The 18,228-nt window shown below is 50.3% G+C and overlaps 1 protein-coding gene across 8 annotated transcripts in view; it reads left to right on the forward strand.

The window, feature by feature from the left end:
• TCF7 (transcription factor 7) overlaps positions 1–18,228 on the forward strand; it is a 74,720-nt gene that overhangs the window by 32,659 nt on the left and 23,833 nt on the right. The window lies entirely within an intron of this gene.

The raw sequence follows: 18,228 nt of genomic DNA on the forward strand, positions 1-18,228 counted from the left end.
TGAAATGCATCGGCTTTGGTGGCGTGTCTCCTCCGCCGCATTCCCTGCGCACCTCGGGTTTGGTAGCAGGAATCCTGGTGCAAAGGCGACCAGGATTCAGACTCAGCCATTAGCATCAAGATAATTAGCTTTGTCAGACCCAAATCCTACGAGGAGATTTTTTGCGAGATGCTTGGCCCCCCCCGATGCTCAGCGTGGCACCGCAGCGAAGCTGTGGCTGTCCCGCAGCCCCGGCGGCACACGTACCGTCCCGGTCCACCCAGCACGGCGCAGCCTTGCCGGGTTGGGAGCAGCTCGTGACTCCTGCGGCGCGCCGGGAAGCGACACCCGGCACAGCGGCAGCGGGGTTGCTGCAGCCTCGCTGGGAGATGATAGGCGATGCTCAATGGCAGACCCCCAGAGCAAGAAAAAGGAAAATGTTTTCTCGTCTGTGGGCTCGGGAGCCCTACAAAACTCAAGTCCGCGCAGTCCTTTGCCGTTGCCCTGTTCCCAATGCGCGTCTTTGCCACCCAGAGACAGAGCTGAGGTTATCTTTCCTTGAAACTGCTGGAGATCTGCCACTGGAAATGCCTTTCTTTGCTCTGGATTCTGCCATGATCCCATAACTTATAATTACACTGACTCCTCCATTACGGTGAAACCCGCCCCTTCCTTTTTTAACCCTGGCACATGGGCTTTTTAAAGAAACCACTGAGAAGTTTCAGAGCAGCGCCGTGCTCCCTGGACAGCTGGGGTGGGTCAAGGAGTTTTACCTCTTGAGCCTCTTCCCATATAGCAAAATTCTTCTTTTTCACATAAATACCATTCCATAGCTCTGCACTGAGCTGGGAAAACCAAAAAAACCAAAGCAAATGAGAAAACCAAAAGTGCAGGAGCACGTAGCTTCTCTTCAGTGCAGTGAATCCAGCTGAGAAGGTTTGCAACCACCAGCAGATGTCATTGCAGCCAGCGCAGCTTAGGACACGTTGGGTGAGAACAGAGGCGCTGCAGGTACTCGGATAATAAATACCCAATGGAAAATGAAAATAAAAAAAATAAATCATGTAATCTCTGATTGCCAGGTAGCTCATTCTTAGATCACTGGTAGGTATTTTATAGTAGATAGAGTAGATATGAGGGATTAAATTCCACACTACAATTTGTTTTCTGCTGAATAATTATGATTTATTAGTCCCAAGCACAAATTACAGTAATTTAAAATATTAATACTTTTTTTTTTAAAAAGGAACATGCAAGTGGATTGTGTTTAATGGAGATAGTTGGGTCCTGATAACCTAACGAGCCAGAGGATTAACGAGGAGGGCTGGCGGGGCGCTTCCCCTCCACTTTGCAGTGACGTCGGGCGTAGCGCTCGGAGAGCGATGGGGTGAGCGTGCCCGTGCCCAGCAACCTTTTTGGGGATGCAGAGCAGCTTGTCCTCCCTCCTTGCCAGGAGCTCGTGGGATGTTCCCGGGTCACGCTCTGTGCCCGGTGCTCCGGTGCTGCCTCCGAGGCGAGCGGGGGGCTCAGGGCCAGCAGCACGCGGGGCCACGGGCTGCGACTCAGTGCCAGGACGTGTTATCATGGCTTCCCTCCTTTGTTTGCTCCTCTGGGTCTGCAGGACCCGGTAGTTTGTGCACGTCCCCGCGTTGCAGTTGCGTTGATGTCGGTGAAGCCTCAGCGATAATTCGGTCTCGTGGGCAAATCCCCCTTTAGCTGCACCATCCCCAGAGCCTGGCCAAATCTGTGGCTGCACCCAGCCCCTTCGCCCAAAAACTGCCCGGGCAATGACGTGCCGCCCTCTGCCCTGTGGTGCTGCCGTCCGGGAGTGCTGCTGGAAACGGGCCATCAAGACCTTGTCTTTGCGTCACCTCCTGGTACGGGGCTGGGGTTAGCGTTGTGCTGCTGGGGGGTCACCGTGCCTTGTCCGTGAGCGCCAGCCGATTTATTGCTATTTTCTCACCGGTTCAAAATAATTTCATGCTTCCTTGGTGCAGGCACCCTGCAGATACACCGTGTGTGGCAGCTCTGGGATGGCTAAGGGGGGTTGGATCGTAGTTGCACGTTTTCTGCTAGCGTGGAAAACGCGGTCCCCAGCACGCAGTCGGACTGCGACGCTGCAGACGTGGAAATGAGCCCACCCACCATTTCGGCTGAGCATCTCCGCGCCAGCATCACGCCTTCTGCAGCACAGGGGTCGCAGGCTGTAAGACCTGTCTGCACAAAACAGCCGCCTGCGACCTGGAAATGTGCTGCAGGACGTCCTGGAGGACGGCGTGCGGGGCGTGCGCAGGAGAGCCTCGATGTGCGTGTTTGTGCACGTGTTTGCCTTGACGCGTGTGTACGGGCACGTATTTATGCTCTTTCTAACCAATTTCTAATCTTCGTACATTTTCATGGTGATGGCTATAGAGTGCCAGATGTTACTCTTGTTGAAATCCGTGGTAAAATTTGCTGTCATAAAGAAAAAATAAGGAAAAATGCTCGTTAGCCTCTGTTGCTCGGTAATTTCTCCACTCCTTTTCTCTCTGGGGTCAGCAAACAAACAGAGAAAAAAATGCCACGGAGCTGAATGTAAGAGCTCGATCGGTAACTGGTAGCTATTATTATACTGTTGTATAAAATGTATAGAAATATTTTACATAAAATCTCCTGTTATAAGCAATATTTATTGTTTGCATGGTGAATATCACAACCAGAAGTGAGTCTGCTGAGCTCGATCTTGTTCAGATGCAGGAGATAACAGGTCTCCGCCCTAAAAAAAACACTTTGCAGTTAAGAAATGCAATTGCTGTTAAACTCTTGGTCTGAATATAGCCCCGTACGAATACGAAACGGTCGTGCCGAGGCAGCGAGATGTGAAGATAAGGGAGATCGACTGAAGGCAACGTTTTACGGGCCGTGTCACCAGTCTCCTCGTAACACAACAAACAAGTGTTTGTCTTGTGGGAAGCTTCGGGTGGCTGGTGGGGCTCTCGCAGGAACCTCAAGCACCGGAGATAACCGGCGATGGAGCGCTGTGGCCTTTGCTCAGCACACAGCCCCTCCGAAACCCCGGCGCCTTTCATGTGGTGGGGCTGGGAACCGGGATCGGGGCAGTTCTGCGGAGCGGAGCCGGGAACGTTGCACGGAGCGTCTGCAGCTGCAGAGCCGGCGCGGGCAGGTGCCTCCTCGTACCGAGGAGCGCAGCCGGGAAGTGAAGCGGGTTTCTGAAATGAGTAAATTCGAGTCGAAGCAGAGGTGCTAAAACATTTCAGAGCTCAACAGACTAAAATTTCCTGCTGTTGTTAAACTCACAGTTTTAGAGTGATTTTCTTCTCTGTATACCCTGCTTCTGCCGCGCACGGCGTTGCAGAATCGGCGTGCCTGGCAAGCGCCTTGCGTGGTTTACGCACGTTTACAAAAAGAAAATGCTGCAGATAAAACACCTGAAATCTCCCAGGCCGGTGAGGTACATACAGCGTTTCCCACTTTTACAGTCTCTCAAAACCTGACTGAACGCCTGCCAGCGCTGGAGATAACGGCAAGTCTTTGGCCTTAGGTGAGATAAATCAGTGGGAAAACTTTCATCTTAGTTTCTCTCCTACAAATCTAACATCTCAGTTGTTAGACTTCTGCTGAAAGCCGGTCGGGATGCGGTGTGGCGTGTCCCTGCGGGCGCCGGTGCAGGAGACGCAGGTGCAGCCTTGGGGAGCAGCGACCTGAGCATCCAGGCACCGCATTCTGCCCTTGGGAGGGTCCCCCAGGGTCCCCCCAAAAGGCTTCCCCTGGGGACTTACGGACTCGCCTGTTCCGAGACGGAGTTTCCTTCTAAATCCCATCGATCAGGTCTTGGCTGCATTTGGGGATTTATTTCCTCAGAAAGTGCCAGGCTGCTTGGTGTCCTGAAATAGGGGAGAGAGCCAGCCAAAAAAATTAAAGGGAAGATATTATATTAAGCGTGAGTTTTAAGAAGAAATTGCTTTCTCTGTGTAGCACCTCAGTTAAAACCAAGAGAGGTGTAAGAAAACGTAATCCTTTATATGGTTTTTACCTTTTGCATTCTAAGAGCTTAGATAATGGCCATAGGATAGATGGGGTTATTTTTTAATTGCAAACTTTGCAGGGAAAAATGTAAATCCTAACCCAGTGGAAACAGTGTTATAATTGGATTTTTCTGCAAATGTACAATCCGCTGGTTGTGAAGAGCACTTTTACTTTAAAAAATGAAATACTAGTCTAGGATTTGATCATGCGGTAATGTCCTCAAGTGAGGATTTTTTTGCCCGTGGCTCATTGTCCTGATAGCAAGAGAAGTTTTTCATTCCCGGGTTTTCAGAAAGCAGATGTGGGACACACGGACTTCCAGCTCAGGCCCTAAGTAATACCTAACCTAAAAAATTGCACTGTAGGCATGTGGAGGTTGTATGCATACAGGTGTGATTGATAGATCTGGTTTTTTGGTGTAATCGATGTCCTGTGTAACCTCAGTTTCATCATTCAGCAAATACAGCTGTCAATTATTGTAATAGATCAGAGGGCGTTGCAAGTAAGTTAAAAAAAGTCTGTGGTACAAAATGACCTACGGTTAAATGGCTGATCCCTGGTGGTGGGTTAATTATCTGGTTAGGAAAAAATCTATGCCAGGAGCTTGATGTACTGATGGTACCCTGGATTATCATCTGTTCTTCCTTCTTCTTGAATTCTTTTTCTTCTTCGTCTACCTGGGTGTAAATGCTGGGGCAGTTGTAGGTGAATCAGTTTGTATTTCATGGCAACACCTGGCACAGGATAGGACCCAAATCAACGAGTTCAGCAAACGCCTCCATGGAAACCCCGAGGTTTCTCTCCTGACCAAGAGGGTTGAAGCCCCCACGCTCTCCGGAGGTCACCCCCAGGAGGAACTAAGAAACCACCCTCCATTTCCCAGCAAATCCCCAAAAATGAGCAGCCTAAGGGACAATAGTCACCTCCCTTGGGATGCTTCCGGTGGCACCAGCGTCCTGCACGGTGGCATCGCCGGGGTCTCACGGTGCGGCAGGTCCAGCGCGGGCAGAGGCAGACCTTGCAGAGACCTGTGCACCAGCGATGCACGGGGATGCACTGGGACGCGGCTGCCTGCTTGCAGTTCAGCAGCCCTGATCCCCACCTGGTGCGGGACCGGCTGTACACACACCCTTCTGTTTGCTCAGTTCTGCTTTGTTTAACAGTTCTGGAAAACCTTTTTCATGGAGTCCTGTGTCGCAGTAGACCGTGGGGCAGGGCGAGCTGTTTTGGAAAACAAGTCTGACCTCAGCCAGAAAAGTTGGTGTTTTCACATTTTTCCCCTTCACCACCTGCATGAAATCGTGATATCTCAAATCTGTGGTGATGGGAACGGACACATGCCTCCAGCCACCACGCTCGGGCTGCTCTCCCCGGTCAGGGTCGGGCCGCCAGGAACCTCTTGGTGGTCAACCAGCATGGTTCACGTAGAGCAGCACAGTCCAGCAGACATTTGCTACTGCAATCTCATCAGAGCATGAAAATAAATGGAAAGGTTCGGGATGAGCATGGCTTGAATCTGGGTCTTCTGCCTCCCGGGAAGGCGAGTGCATCGACCAGGAGGTGGCTCGAAACTCTGTCCTGGACGTAAACTTCTCCCAGCAAAACTTTGGTGAAACCCTACGAAGAGTTGTGCTTTCCACGACTTGCTTTTTCTGACAAAAAGAAATAACGTTGCTTAAAATTCCTGACCCCGTGCAGTCCTGAACAGGTGGCGAGCTCCCATAGTAAGAACTAGATCATTAAAACCGTACTAAGATTTCAGTCCTTGCGGGTTTGTGCCCATTGCTTCTTGTATTCAGATGAACCCCAAACTCAAAGCAAAACCAAGTTGAAAGAGCAAAGTTTCATCAATTATTTTTCTCATCAAAACCATATGAAATTGTGACTTTCTCATTTTTTCAATGTGAAGCCTTTGATCAGTCCTGCCCTGTGAACTTTTGATCAGCCTGGGTTAAAAAGAAATCCAAGACTGGGCACATTTTATGTGGTCTCTGGTTTCGAAGTGAAAATTTTTCATGTCTGTACTAACCATGTTATTCCCGGGCTGTTATTCACAGTCGCTCTCATAAAGCCGTAGCCAAAAACTTACTGGAGCTCTTGGAAGAAATCTGCTGAGAAGCCAACCTAGCCGTAGCAGGATTCATTTATTATTTATTCCTTAGCATAAAGTTTGCTCTGTTTTGTTACTAGTCCAAGTTATAATCCCCCGTTACGGCACCTCCTTGCACTCTGTTTGGCTGTATTTAGAAAACGAGACCTTCACCCCAGGTCTGAAGTTTGGGAACCAGCTCTCTAAAAGCTGTTTTCCATACAGAGACCCGAAGATGAAAATAATCTCATGACCATCCACTCCCGTAGTAAAATCTTATGCAATTAAATCTATGAATCTCAATACCTGAAAAACAGGATTAGATGACACATGACAAGAGCCGAGTTAAAATATGTATGACTTCATACCAGCACGGTAGGTAATCTTTATCATCACGAGTGTAGAGAAGATGAAATCGAGGCATGGGGTGGGGATGGAGTCTCCTCGTTTATTCCCATCCCTTACCTTGAGTCCCATCCTGAAAAGGAGCCCAGTAAGTATTGCTAAATACACTATTTTGACAAAACTGGGAAAAAACCACATGGTAAAGGATCTGAGAAGATCCCTGTATGGAGCCAGGCATTGCTCTGGTACTTGGTGCATCCCACCTCTCTCGGCTTGCTGTCTCGTTACCTAGTTCCTCGTGGGGAATTGGGAGATTTAGGCAGCGGAGCTGCGTGTTCCCCTTCAGTCTGAATCCAGCTCACGTGCCAGGATCAGACCACTCGGTCCGAAATCTGGTGGCTCTCGGCCGGGAGGCTCGGGGAGCCTTCGTCCCGTGCCACTGATGGCCACGGCAGCTCCTCGCCGCTGTACGCACGGATTAGCTGGCGAGCCTTTAAACTGCTCCTTGTTTTACATCTCATTGGAGGTAACATTTAAGGAACTTCTAGAAGTCAAGTGGCAGGACAAGATTAATTAGGATTCCTTTCTAATCCTAATTACAATGATATTTGCTTCCCACGATAGGAGGCGTTCATTACCATATGTATAAGTTTGTTTCTTTAGTCTGTCTGCTTCCCTCCCCCCCAACAAAAAAAAGGTTAAATAATATTTAATACATTTTTACAGTCATTAAAAAAAATCAACTCTTTTTAATCTGGTAAAAACATCAGATGGGCAGAGGAGAAAACCATTCAATTCTCTATTAATTTCCCTTGCTCTCTAATTATATGCAAATCCATCGAGCCCAGGTTTTAATTCAGCCATTTGCATTAAGAGATCAGAGAAAGATTCGAAATGGGAAAGCAGAGTTTGACGTATCGTCGGGGGCTTGTACAAATTCAACTGGAAGATAAATTCCATGTTTTAATTAAAATGTTTATTCCGCTCCGCACAATAACGCTTGCTTGCTTTCAGAGGAAAAAAGGGGTATTAAGCATGAAAGGAACTAATTCCTCCTATCAAGAAAATTAGGATTTCTCCCAGGCAGACACAGGGTATCATCCAGGATTAGCGGCTGTAGCATTCTTTGTAAACATGTCACCCTTGAAAGTGAGCAACAAGAAAAGCTGCTATCGCCTTACAGCTGCAGGGTGTCAATAAAGCATCCCTTCGGCTCCGGAGGGGATTATCTTCCCCTCGCCTCCTCCAGAGAGCCGTTTATCATGGAAACTGGGAAATAAATGTGAGCTCAGATTAGGATAATGCGGGGACGGGTCCAGGCTGGGCAGCGGGCAGCTCTCCCCTCTCCTGCCCGGGGGTCCCCAGTGGGGTTTGGGCATCCCCGTGGGAAGGGATGCCCCTCGCCGCAGCTCTCGCCCCTCAGGCTTCACAGCCGGCTGGCGACATCAATGCTAGGGCAGGAGCGACATCGCGAGCCGCAGCCGGCCATCCCCGGGCCGTTCGTTCCCTCCTGGCCATCCATGTCGGAAACGCGCTTGACATCCGTATAAATACCAAAGGGTTTCACCCTAGCAGGGAAATGCGTACCCAAGAATGATGATAGCTATTATAAATTATCATCCCCGGTTGTATCATCTTATCTGTTAATTAGCCAGTTGCATGTGCTCGGGCACGGCCGCCTCCGACGTGTTCAGTGCTCTTTTGGTGTTGTCTGACGCTGTGCGAGTGCGTGGCCTCGGCGGGAGAAAGCTCTCTCTGAACAACTCAGCAGCATTACGGTATCATTATTATCGTTGTTATTATTACTGGTTTTACTATTATTTTTTCACAGCGCAGTCACCAAGTCGGGGATTTACTTTCAGACGGGTTAAGACACTTTTGATTTGTTGTCTTTTTTTTTCCAACTAGTGACACTCTCGCATGGTGAGATCCCCCCTGAAGCTGAGCTTTGAGACCAGCAGGTTGAAAAGGAATAGGATAGGATAGGATAGGATAGGATAGAAAATAGAATAGAATAGAATAGAATAGAATAGAATAGAATAGAATAGAATAGAATAGAATAGAATAGAATAGAATAGAATAGAATAGAAAAGAAAGGAAAGGAAAGGAAAGGAAAAGAAAAGAAAAGAAAAGAAAAGAAAAGAAAAGAAAAGAAAAGAAAAGAAAAGAAAAGAAAAGAAAAGAAAAGAAAAGAAAAGAAAAGAAAAGAAAAGAAAAGAAAAGAAAAGAAAAGAAAAGAAAAGAAAAGAAAAGAAAAGAAAAGAAAAGAAAAGAAAAGAAAAGACAGTATAGTGCCTGCCAGGAGGGGCTGGCAGCCATCCCATCCCAAGCGTAGAGACAGGGACAAAAGTCCTGTGACGGGTCTCCTGTCCAGGTGCCAGGGTGACAGTGGTGACACCGGCAGGACAGTGTCACCCACGGTGGCCGTGCACCCCGTCACGCTGCGGCGTGAAGGGGCAGGTTTCACCCCCTCTGATGTTCAGAGAATCGAAACGCCTTAAATCACATCAGAGTTTTTTTGTGTTTTGTGTTTTGTTAACTCCCCTGCGCTCTTTCAAGTACACGGGCTGGTTTTGGTTTTGTTGTAAATGGAAAGAAAAAGCCCAGCGGAGCAGCCGGGAGCCCTCTCCTGATGCCCAGGGCATGTGTAAGCAAACGTTTGCCTCCAGAAAAGCGCGCGGCACTGACACCGGGAGGGTTCCTGTTGGGCTGATTCCCCGGCAGATGCACCCAGAAATCTCACAGGAGTTTCCATCCGCCGCTCCGGCGCGTCCTGGGCAGGGAGGGATGTGACAACCAGCTGCCAAAGCCACCTCGGCTCAGATCCAGGACCCAGCTAGGGCTGGGGTTTGCAAATGGTTTCTCAAAACCGGTGAAAGTCCCCACCGAGCCGCCGGTGTCTGAGACCGGGATGCGGCTCTCGCAGCCCAAACCCTCTGCGGTTCCCCGAGCCTTTGCACCCTGAGGTTCGGCCGGTCCCGGTGCTGCCCGTGAGCCGGGCACGCGGTGTCTCTGGTCCTTTCGGGAATGGTATCTCGAGACTCCCTCTACCGAAAGACAAGCCTTGGCTCTGCGTCATACTTCTATTTTGCTTTCCTCCCTTGCCCTCCTGGACGTTTTCCTGATTAATTCTGGGTATGAGACTGACCGCTCGCCTTTCAGAAGCCGAGCAAAATAAAGGAGGTCAGATATTATCAGCCTCCGTGGGTCAAGTAAGTGCCTTCTCATTTGAAGCCTCAAGTGTTACCGGTAACTCCAGGGTTTGCAGCTTGTGATTCAAATTCGCAGAACCACGTAGCACGAAGGGGACAGAGATTTTTTTTTTTTTTTTTTTCTCCGTAGCCCAGAACGTGAGAGAGGCAATAACCAGGGGAAATAGCTGGGCGGGGAGGGGGCGATGCAGCCACACCATTATATTACCCCGGCATTTGGGAGAAAATAGCTGGAGTTTGGTGTTGCGGTGCAGCCCCCGGGTTATATTGCCCCGGCATTTGTTTCCATGAAGCCAAATGTCACCGTCACCCTTTGGGGGGTGGGGGTGGTATTTCTGTCCCCTCCTGAGCAGCTGCAGCACTGTGAAGCTGCTTTTAGCATCGCAGCAGCAGCATTTCCCCAGCAAGGCGAGCGCCGAGCAACGGGACTTTGTGCACGGTTGAGGAGGCTTCTGGAGTGAGGTGGCTCTTCTGCTGAATGCGACTGTAAACATTGGGTGGTGATGCCAAGAGTTCCTTTTTCGGGGGGTTTCTCTTCTCTAGTACGGGGTGTACCTGCCTCTGCGCTTGCCCCCGTCACCGTAAGAGAGCAGCCTCTGGGAAGGACTTTTGATCTTTATTTTTCCATGCTTTTTTTTTTTTTTTTTTTTTTTTTTTAACAAAGAACCACCTACATCTTTCTCTTAGAAGAGAAACACTTGAGAAGTGAAACGGCTCTTCCTGTGCCTGTAAACGGTGAAAAGCTCAGCTATTTCCCCTGCGGAGTTTAACTTAAAAATAATAACCATCATTGCTTAAAAACAGAAACCAGCCACAGCACAGAAGGTCACTGAGAACTTTTAAAAGGTTTTGAAGTTCTTTCCCTGTATTTGTCCCCATCGTGTCCGGAGTGTGGGTGCCTCTCCGAGTGCTGGAGCAGGTAGGGTGTTCAACGCTGGGGAACTTGGCCCCTGATGCAGTGGGTCTTACCCAAGCGGAGTCCCCTAACGCCGCTGTGATGCACATCCGAGTCGCAGGGGAGAGTCAGCATCACAGGAGTTGAGTTTTGCCGCTAAGGCGAGCACATCCTCCTTCAATGTGCAAAAAAAAAAAAAAAACCCAAAAGAGCAGGGCTGCTCAGGTGCCTTATTAGCATTTTTGAAGCAGAGCTGGATTTTAAAGAAACTGAAAGAAATCAGAGGGGAAGGGGAGAGTTGAGGGAATAAATGCTCCATCAACTACAAAATGTAGAGTGCATGGATAAAAAAAACCTGAGCAAGGACAATATTTGGATAAAAACTCAAGCAAGGACAGTATTTGGATAAAAACCTGAGCAAGGACAGTATTTGCCTGTATGTGCAATGTATATCTTAAACCGATCGTCTCCTTGCTGCAATTCATGTGCAGAATTAATGCAAGAATTCATAGCGGCAAATTATTATTTTCCCCTGTGACTGCTGTTCGTAAGCACTTCTGGGCCAGCCAGAGATGGGGGGCAGCGGGCAGCGGTGTTCTTCTGGTCATGGGAAACGTGGTCTTCTGGTCCCTGGAGGAACCCTTGGTGGTGCTGAGGCTAAGGGCCAGATCCAGCCCTCCGTGCTGCAGCTGCACTGGGTAACCCAGGCCCGGGCAGGGGCCGAGGAGATGCTGCTGCTGCTCAAATTTGGCTTTGCTGGAGGGGTGCATGGCTGGGCAAGGACAGCACCTGAGCGTGGGTGACTTTAACTTTCCCTGTTTCCTTTCTGCTGCGGCAGCGGGCTGGGGCGATGTGACTGCAGCAAAAGTGAGAAAGGAGAAAAAAGCGTGCTGAGACGAGAAATGAGTCGACACTGCCTTCACCCGCGGACTGCCAAGGGCTCCAGCCCTTGCTCCGCTTGCAGTCAGTGCCGAAAACAGTCTGCAGTGGGTATTTGGGGTGATCTTTTATCGTAGCATCTCCTGGTGCAACACCACAGGGGAACGAGGGGTGAAGGTGTCTGCTGACACAGTCTGGGGCCCCAGCTGGGAGATTTTATCAGAACTCAGAAGTGCCCGAAACCGTGCAGAGCTGGGTTTGAGTCACAGGCTCCGGGTCCCCGTGCGCCCCAAATGACAGTGCTGCCCTGCGAGCCCTCCCAGGAGCAGCTCTGATGCTGCAGGATGTCACCAATAATGTCTCTAATAATCTGTCCCTAATAACTCGTTAATTTGGATTGATTGTTGGATGAAGAGCGAAAGGCGCAGTCCCCCTGGGAGCAGGGACCTTCTGCAGCAGCAGCGTATGCTTGGTGCAGCCTGACCTTATACCTTTCTTTCTGTGGCACAATGACTAATTTTGCAGTGAAAAGGAATTAATTCCTCATTGAATCAGCAACAGCAAAACTTTGTAGGTTTTGTTTTTCATAGCCGGTGCATCGACTCATCTCACCCTCTCTGAGAAGTGACGTCGAAGCAAACACATCTGGGGTGATTTGGGGCCAGACTGCAGTTTGCAGCATGTGTGCTGCACCCAGGGCTTTCACCCCGTGGACACCTGAGCAGGGCAGAGGAGCACAGAGATGCCCTCAGCACTCACCCCATCCATCTGCCTGCTCTGAGCCTGGACCGGCCCCGGGAGCTGCTCCCAGCAGCCGGACACACGGCACAGCCGGCAGCACGGGGCTCTCGGGCTGCCAAACCCCCCCTCTGCCATGGCGGTGACAGCACCGGCGTGGCACAGCCGCCAGCCCAAGCTGCCGTCCCTCGGCCAGGCCCCTTGCTCTGCGCCGGTCGCCGCCAGGCTGGCCCACGGCTTTTTCGTTTCGCTATTTTTGGGGCCGGCGATGTGGGAAAATTTGAAAGTGACGTGACTAATCTCGCCTCACCGCGGCTCGGCTCCCCGGCGAGGCTGGAAACCACAGAGCTCTCCCCGGCCGCCGGCTTGTGCTCAAGGACGCTTCGTGCCACCGTGCCATGGGGGACGGATCCTGCACCCCCAGGTGCTTCCAGCCTCCCCTGGCCCAGGAGGCGGCTGCGTGGCCCGGGGTGACGGGGGCACCCGGCTCCAGGCCTCACGGAGGGGCTGTGGGCTTCCCTCTCGCTGCAAACTCCTCTGCGTCTGCGGAGGGACGGCCAGGAGGGCCGGTGGCTCCTGCGGCGCACAGCGTTTGGACAGGCCGGTCCCTGGTTTGCTCCCTTTTGGGCTGACCACGGGGATTTCGGCTGTCGGGGGTGTTGGCCGGTGCCTTTGCACCAGCGGGGTGCGATCGGTGGCTGGGAGCTGAGGGGCGGGCAGCACCCCGTTATTCTTCACGGGGAGCTCAGCAACCCTTGGAGTCACATCCCCAAAGGCGCTGGGCTGCAGCCACGCTGGTGCTGTGCACTGCCCTGATAGTCTGTCCTGTTCCCTGGCCTGCAGGGTCCCCATGTGCATGGGGTTCCCTGTGGGCACGGGGTCTGCCATGTGCAGGGGTCCCCTGTGTGCAGAGCACCCCGTATGTGCACGGGGTCCCCTGTGTTTATGGGACCCACGATGCCTGCAGCCTCCCATGTGTTTCAGGTCCCTTATGTGTGTAAAGTCCCCTATGCCTATATATATATATAGGCATATATATATATATATATAGGCATATATAAATATATATCTCCCTGCCTCCGTGACGCTGACTCCACAGAAGTTGCTCTCAGCTGGAGCCCAAATGCCGGAGCTGCTTTCCTGTGATGAAGCCCCAGCTGGCTCACCTGCAAAAGCAGAGTCTCTCATTTCAGAGTAGCTGTTGTTAAAACATCTTGTAACAAACCATACAGAAGTGGCGTAGCAAGATTAAGATGTCCAGAGAGCCTGCGGAGAAAACTTGAGTGGAGTTTTCCCCGCTCAAGAGCGGGGAGCCGGGTGATGCTGTGAATGATTTTCAGCCTGTTGTTGCTGGAAGGTGATATTGCACGGTCAGAATCGGTTGACGGCGCGGTTTCTCCTGGGGCTGACTTTTATAAAGTGAGAGCAAATTCTTAAATTCGTTCTATTATTCCGAACATATGGGAAATCTGTAAAATATATACGTTTCTTTCCTACAAAACAGCATCGTTTATGTGACTTTGTCTTAAAAAACAACCTATAAAAAAGCCAGCTTTTCGCTTTGGTTGTTCTTGTTCAAAATCTGGGGAAGAAGTAAAAACTCTTCAAATGTAGTCATCAGAACCAAGGAGGGGTTATTCCTAGGAGGGATGCTTCGTGCCTGCGTGCAACGGGGCAGATCAAGATCAGCCTGAGCTGCGGCAGACAGGTTTACTCCTCTCCTTTCGTGCGTTAAACACCTCGCCACGGTGCAGGTCGGGTGTGCGGCCCCAGCCGCCCCATGCGAGGACCGATCCTGTGTGCTTGGTGCAGCCGCCGCGAAATTTAACAAAACCTTGTTCGTTAAATTGGGCGCTGGGTGTTGGCAGGGGCATTAGAATGAAGCTGCTTTATTTTAGTTATGAATTGTCTTCTACCAAGAATATTAATTTTAAAAATCCCCATCCTTAGGAGCAGCGGTGCAGCCCAGCGCTGGGGGGGGATGCTGGGATCCCCAGGCAGCTTGGTGTGACCATTGCTGCTTGTGACAGCTGCTTTCGATTGTGGCAAGGAATAGTTTTCACAGGTTACAAAGCATTCACTTTTTTTTTATTATTTGTTTCTTTTCCTAAATTGATCCAAGCAGAGAAAATTCTTTACAATTTTTTTCCGGCCATGGGAATTTTTTAGTTTGATAATTTCACTCAAATTTTGACTTGTGACCTTCTGTGCCACATTTTGCTAAGATTAGCTTTAAACTTTTAAGAGAAAAAACCTCTGTCAAGCCAGCAAAGTAAAACTACTCATTTTTAGCATGTCACAACTAAATAAATCAGTCTTTAAAAAAAAAAAATGAGTCAAAATACTTGCTAACACAAGGTGCTTTCCGGAAAATATTTGATTACAATCTCTCACCGTTTTCTAATGAAATACCCACATTTTTTTTAAAAAAAACCCTTATTTATAGTTCTGAACAACCAGCGCCGTGCTGGCAGGCTTGGATAACCCCACGGCTGCCCGTGGCCGGAGCCCGCTGCGGCCCTTGCCAGGCACGTGTGACGTGGGACGGGAGCAAAGGCAAAGGATGCTGAGCCCGATCGGGCAGCTCAGAGCTGAGGAACGTTGCGGCTCTGGTCACGAGGGTGCTCCTCGTGTGACAGACCTGCTGGGTTTGCGTGTGCTCAGCGAAAGGAGAGTTTTCTAGCTAGCCTCGAGCTGCCATCGCAATCAGACACCCATGCGCGAGCGGTGAGGTCTCCTAATTTTGCCTTGCCAACAATTAGTCTTTCTTAATAATTAATGCCACATTTTTTTTCTCTTTGCTCATCCAATTAGCTCTAGTTATTAAAGTCACTTCTTGGCTTCAAAGTGGGAGCTTCTTCTCTCACGGTCTTTTTTTTTTTTTTTTTTTTTTTTCAATATTACTTTCAGCCAGGTTGGTGGGGGCTGATTAATGCTGGTAGGGTGATGCGCTGCAGCGTCGGTGCCACCCCAGCGCCGAGCGGCACCGGCTGCCGGCAGGAGGCACACGGGGACCGGAGTGGTCACCACTTGCCGGAAAGGTGGGCATGTAGGAGTGTTGCAATTAGCAAATTTGAGTGTGAAAAAGGCCCTCCGGGCTTGCAAAACCCATTCTGCTGCTCCGTCCCCTCTGGAAATACCGTTCTGGTGTTGCTGTAAATGCGCCTCTTCATTTCTGTAGCGAGGTCATTGGCCGACCTGCCCTCAAAGGGCTGTGCGGGGAGAGATGAGACAAAGCTGTCCTCAGAGCCCTTTCATGTCCCCCCGCGGCTGCCAGAGGTGATTTGGGGTGACTTGGGGCTGAGGCCATGACACTGGGCACCAGCTGTGTTACTTCGGGTGGGTGGGTAGTCAGCAGCTCCGTCATCGCTGCTCCGAGCTGTATTGACACGTGGCTTTGGGGAGGAGACGCAATAAGACGCTTCACCAAACCGCAGCGCATCGCCTCGATGCCCTGACTGGCATCACCCCCTGTCCCCCTGGGGAACCTGCTGAGAGGACACCGAACCAACTGCCCTCGTGTTAAATCGGTCCGCTCGGCAGAAAACATTTACATCGGGTTAATGTTATGGCGTAAGGCATTGTCAGCTGATAAGTCCTGGTTTTGAAAAGCCTCTTCAAGGTTCATGGGCTGCAGCTGATTTCAGAAACTAAATCTAGACCTTGTTAAAAAGAGGAATTGATACCGTTTCTCTGGCACATAGATTTCTATAAACGAGGTATGATTTCACAGCGAAGACGCGTGCGGCAGCCGCAGCGCATCTGGTGAAGACCAGGAGCTGTGGACGTTGCCGTGGACCACGACCGTTAGCAGCTGCGGTGTTTAAACTGGGGATCAACGCTGAAGGAGTCTTCTCTGTTTCTCCAGATCTTTGTGCAACGTTTCCTTCTTCCCTTGGTTGGTTCGGTTTGGGAGACGGGTTCCTGTAACGAATGGAGGAAGCAGGAGGGGGATGAAGAGCCTCTTGCAGAAATTTTTGTCTTGCCTCCCCACGAGCATCCTCCCTCACCAGCTTTTTATGACTTTAAAGGGTAGGAGAAAAGTTTTTGAGCGAGGCAGGTGCAAATGTAGAAGGGATACAGGGAAGGCCAGCCCTTCTTACTGGTCCAACATCTTGTTTCCCATCTGAACTGATGGAAAATCTGAGTAACTGAGCTGCAACCTATTGTACCTCCAAGGCACCACGTTCTGCTTTGATGGGGAAGAAGGATCGTCCGTGCCTTTGCCGTAACCACGCGTGCTCTGTGCTTTTCGCTGCTGAGGTCTGCCGTCGATCAGCGTCAGGAATGTTCAGCTGCCTTTGTAGTGGTCTGTATCTTCTGTCATTGCTCCGAAAGCTGTTAAGAGTCGTCAGGCAGCGAGGCTGGCTGCTGGGACGGTGCTGTGCTTTGGGTCGGGCAAGGTGCAAATGGGGAGGAAAGATCTGCCCCACTTTGAACAGCAGAAATGCTGAAGTTGAAGTTTTCAAAACAGCTCAGCATCGAGTTCGTTCTGCTCCAGTGTCATGTTAAAGTGTACGCGTAGAACTGCATATCCCTAATTTAGGCTTTCTGGCTCTTAAATAAGCTAAACCATAGCTAATTTTAGAAATATCACTGAAAAAGCTATTCTTCATCTCATTTCATGGGCAAGAATAGTAAAAGCTCAGAGCTCCAAACATGTGTTTAACTAAGCAGGAGCCAGCCCAGCGCTGCTCTCGATGGGAAAACCACATAGCCCATGGCCCTGCTGCAGGACAGGAACGCCCGTACCACACCAGTTTGTGCTGGGGAAGGGGTTACATCCCCAGTATCCCACTGTACGCAGTAAATCTACACCTGGTAAGCATCAGGAATTAGGGTTTTCATTCATTCTTAAATGCAAACCTGCATGCCTCTTGGATTTTATTTGCATGAGCATCCCTTTGTGGGAAAGACAGATGTAAAACGGTGTCTCCATGAGTCTGTTTTCCTTTCCTTTCTGGAGACCATGGGTTTCCTCCTCGGAGCAGCGATGCAAAACACAGGACTGGCCCAGGGCTCTTGCTGTGCAAGCAGCTTGGATCAGCAGGCAGAGGTCCAGGACGGGTCCTCCAGAGCCATCGGCTCCGGCTGCGCCACCTCCTCCAAAGCCGGCTGGCGTTTCATGCTCGCTCTGTCTGAGCAAAATCATTACCAAAGTGAAAGGCACCAGTGAATCAAGTCCAGAGATCGTAAATGACTTGTCAAAAGTCACACGGCAAAGCATCTGTAGATGTCCTGGTGGGACACAAGAGGTTTGGCGAGCAATACCCGGCTCCTATCCCCTGGAGAGCTGTCTTACCTGGTCCGGTCTCATTTTCTCCCTGTTTTGAGGTGCTGTCAGCCCTGTTTCTCTTTCTGGATTTATCTGGGACAAATCCTAACATTCCACCACCAAGGCGAAGCCAGTTTGGGTTTAAAGGCAACCATAGGCGAAACCAGGCATGTAGGGAGCAGCTTGAGATGCTCGAGGCGAGGAGGCTGGCGGTAGACAGCAGCGTGTGCGCGCGTGTGTGTGTGCGTGTGTGTGTGTTTTCCTTACAGCCGTGCAGCTCTTTTGAACAGGTTCCCCTCTCTCTGCTCCAACATGCAGAAGTACTCCCCGTTGTGTTCACAAAAAAGCATCTTTTACAAAGATGTTAGGCTCCGGTTGCCTCACCGTCCATAACCAGGAATAGCTGCAACAGGAGACAGACTTTTCTTTTTTAAATTTTCCTGGGTTTGTGGCATCCCCAGTGCTGCCTCAGCTCCCTCCGGTCCTTCTCCCAGCGCTGGACCTGGGACCCAGAGGGGATTTAACCCCGGGGGCTCACTGGTGACTGTGTCGTGTTTTCAAAGACATTGCCCTCAGCATGGCTCTCCCTGCTTGAGAGCCCCGGTTAGGAAAGCCCAAGCATGGCTTTCAGAGTGAATGTGCAGGATGTGAAAGTCCAGATTTAGACCCTGTGGTAGCACAAGGCAGAAAACAAGAGCAATGCATTGGGTAAGGTGCTTGTAGCATTCATCCTGGAATAAAAGATACTGGAAATGAATGACAAGAAGTTCTGAATTTTGAAAACTTCATG

Source organism: Grus americana, chromosome 14 (assembly GCF_028858705.1).
Source record: "Grus americana isolate bGruAme1 chromosome 14, bGruAme1.mat, whole genome shotgun sequence".
Taxonomy (NCBI): domain Eukaryota; kingdom Metazoa; phylum Chordata; class Aves; order Gruiformes; family Gruidae; genus Grus; species Grus americana.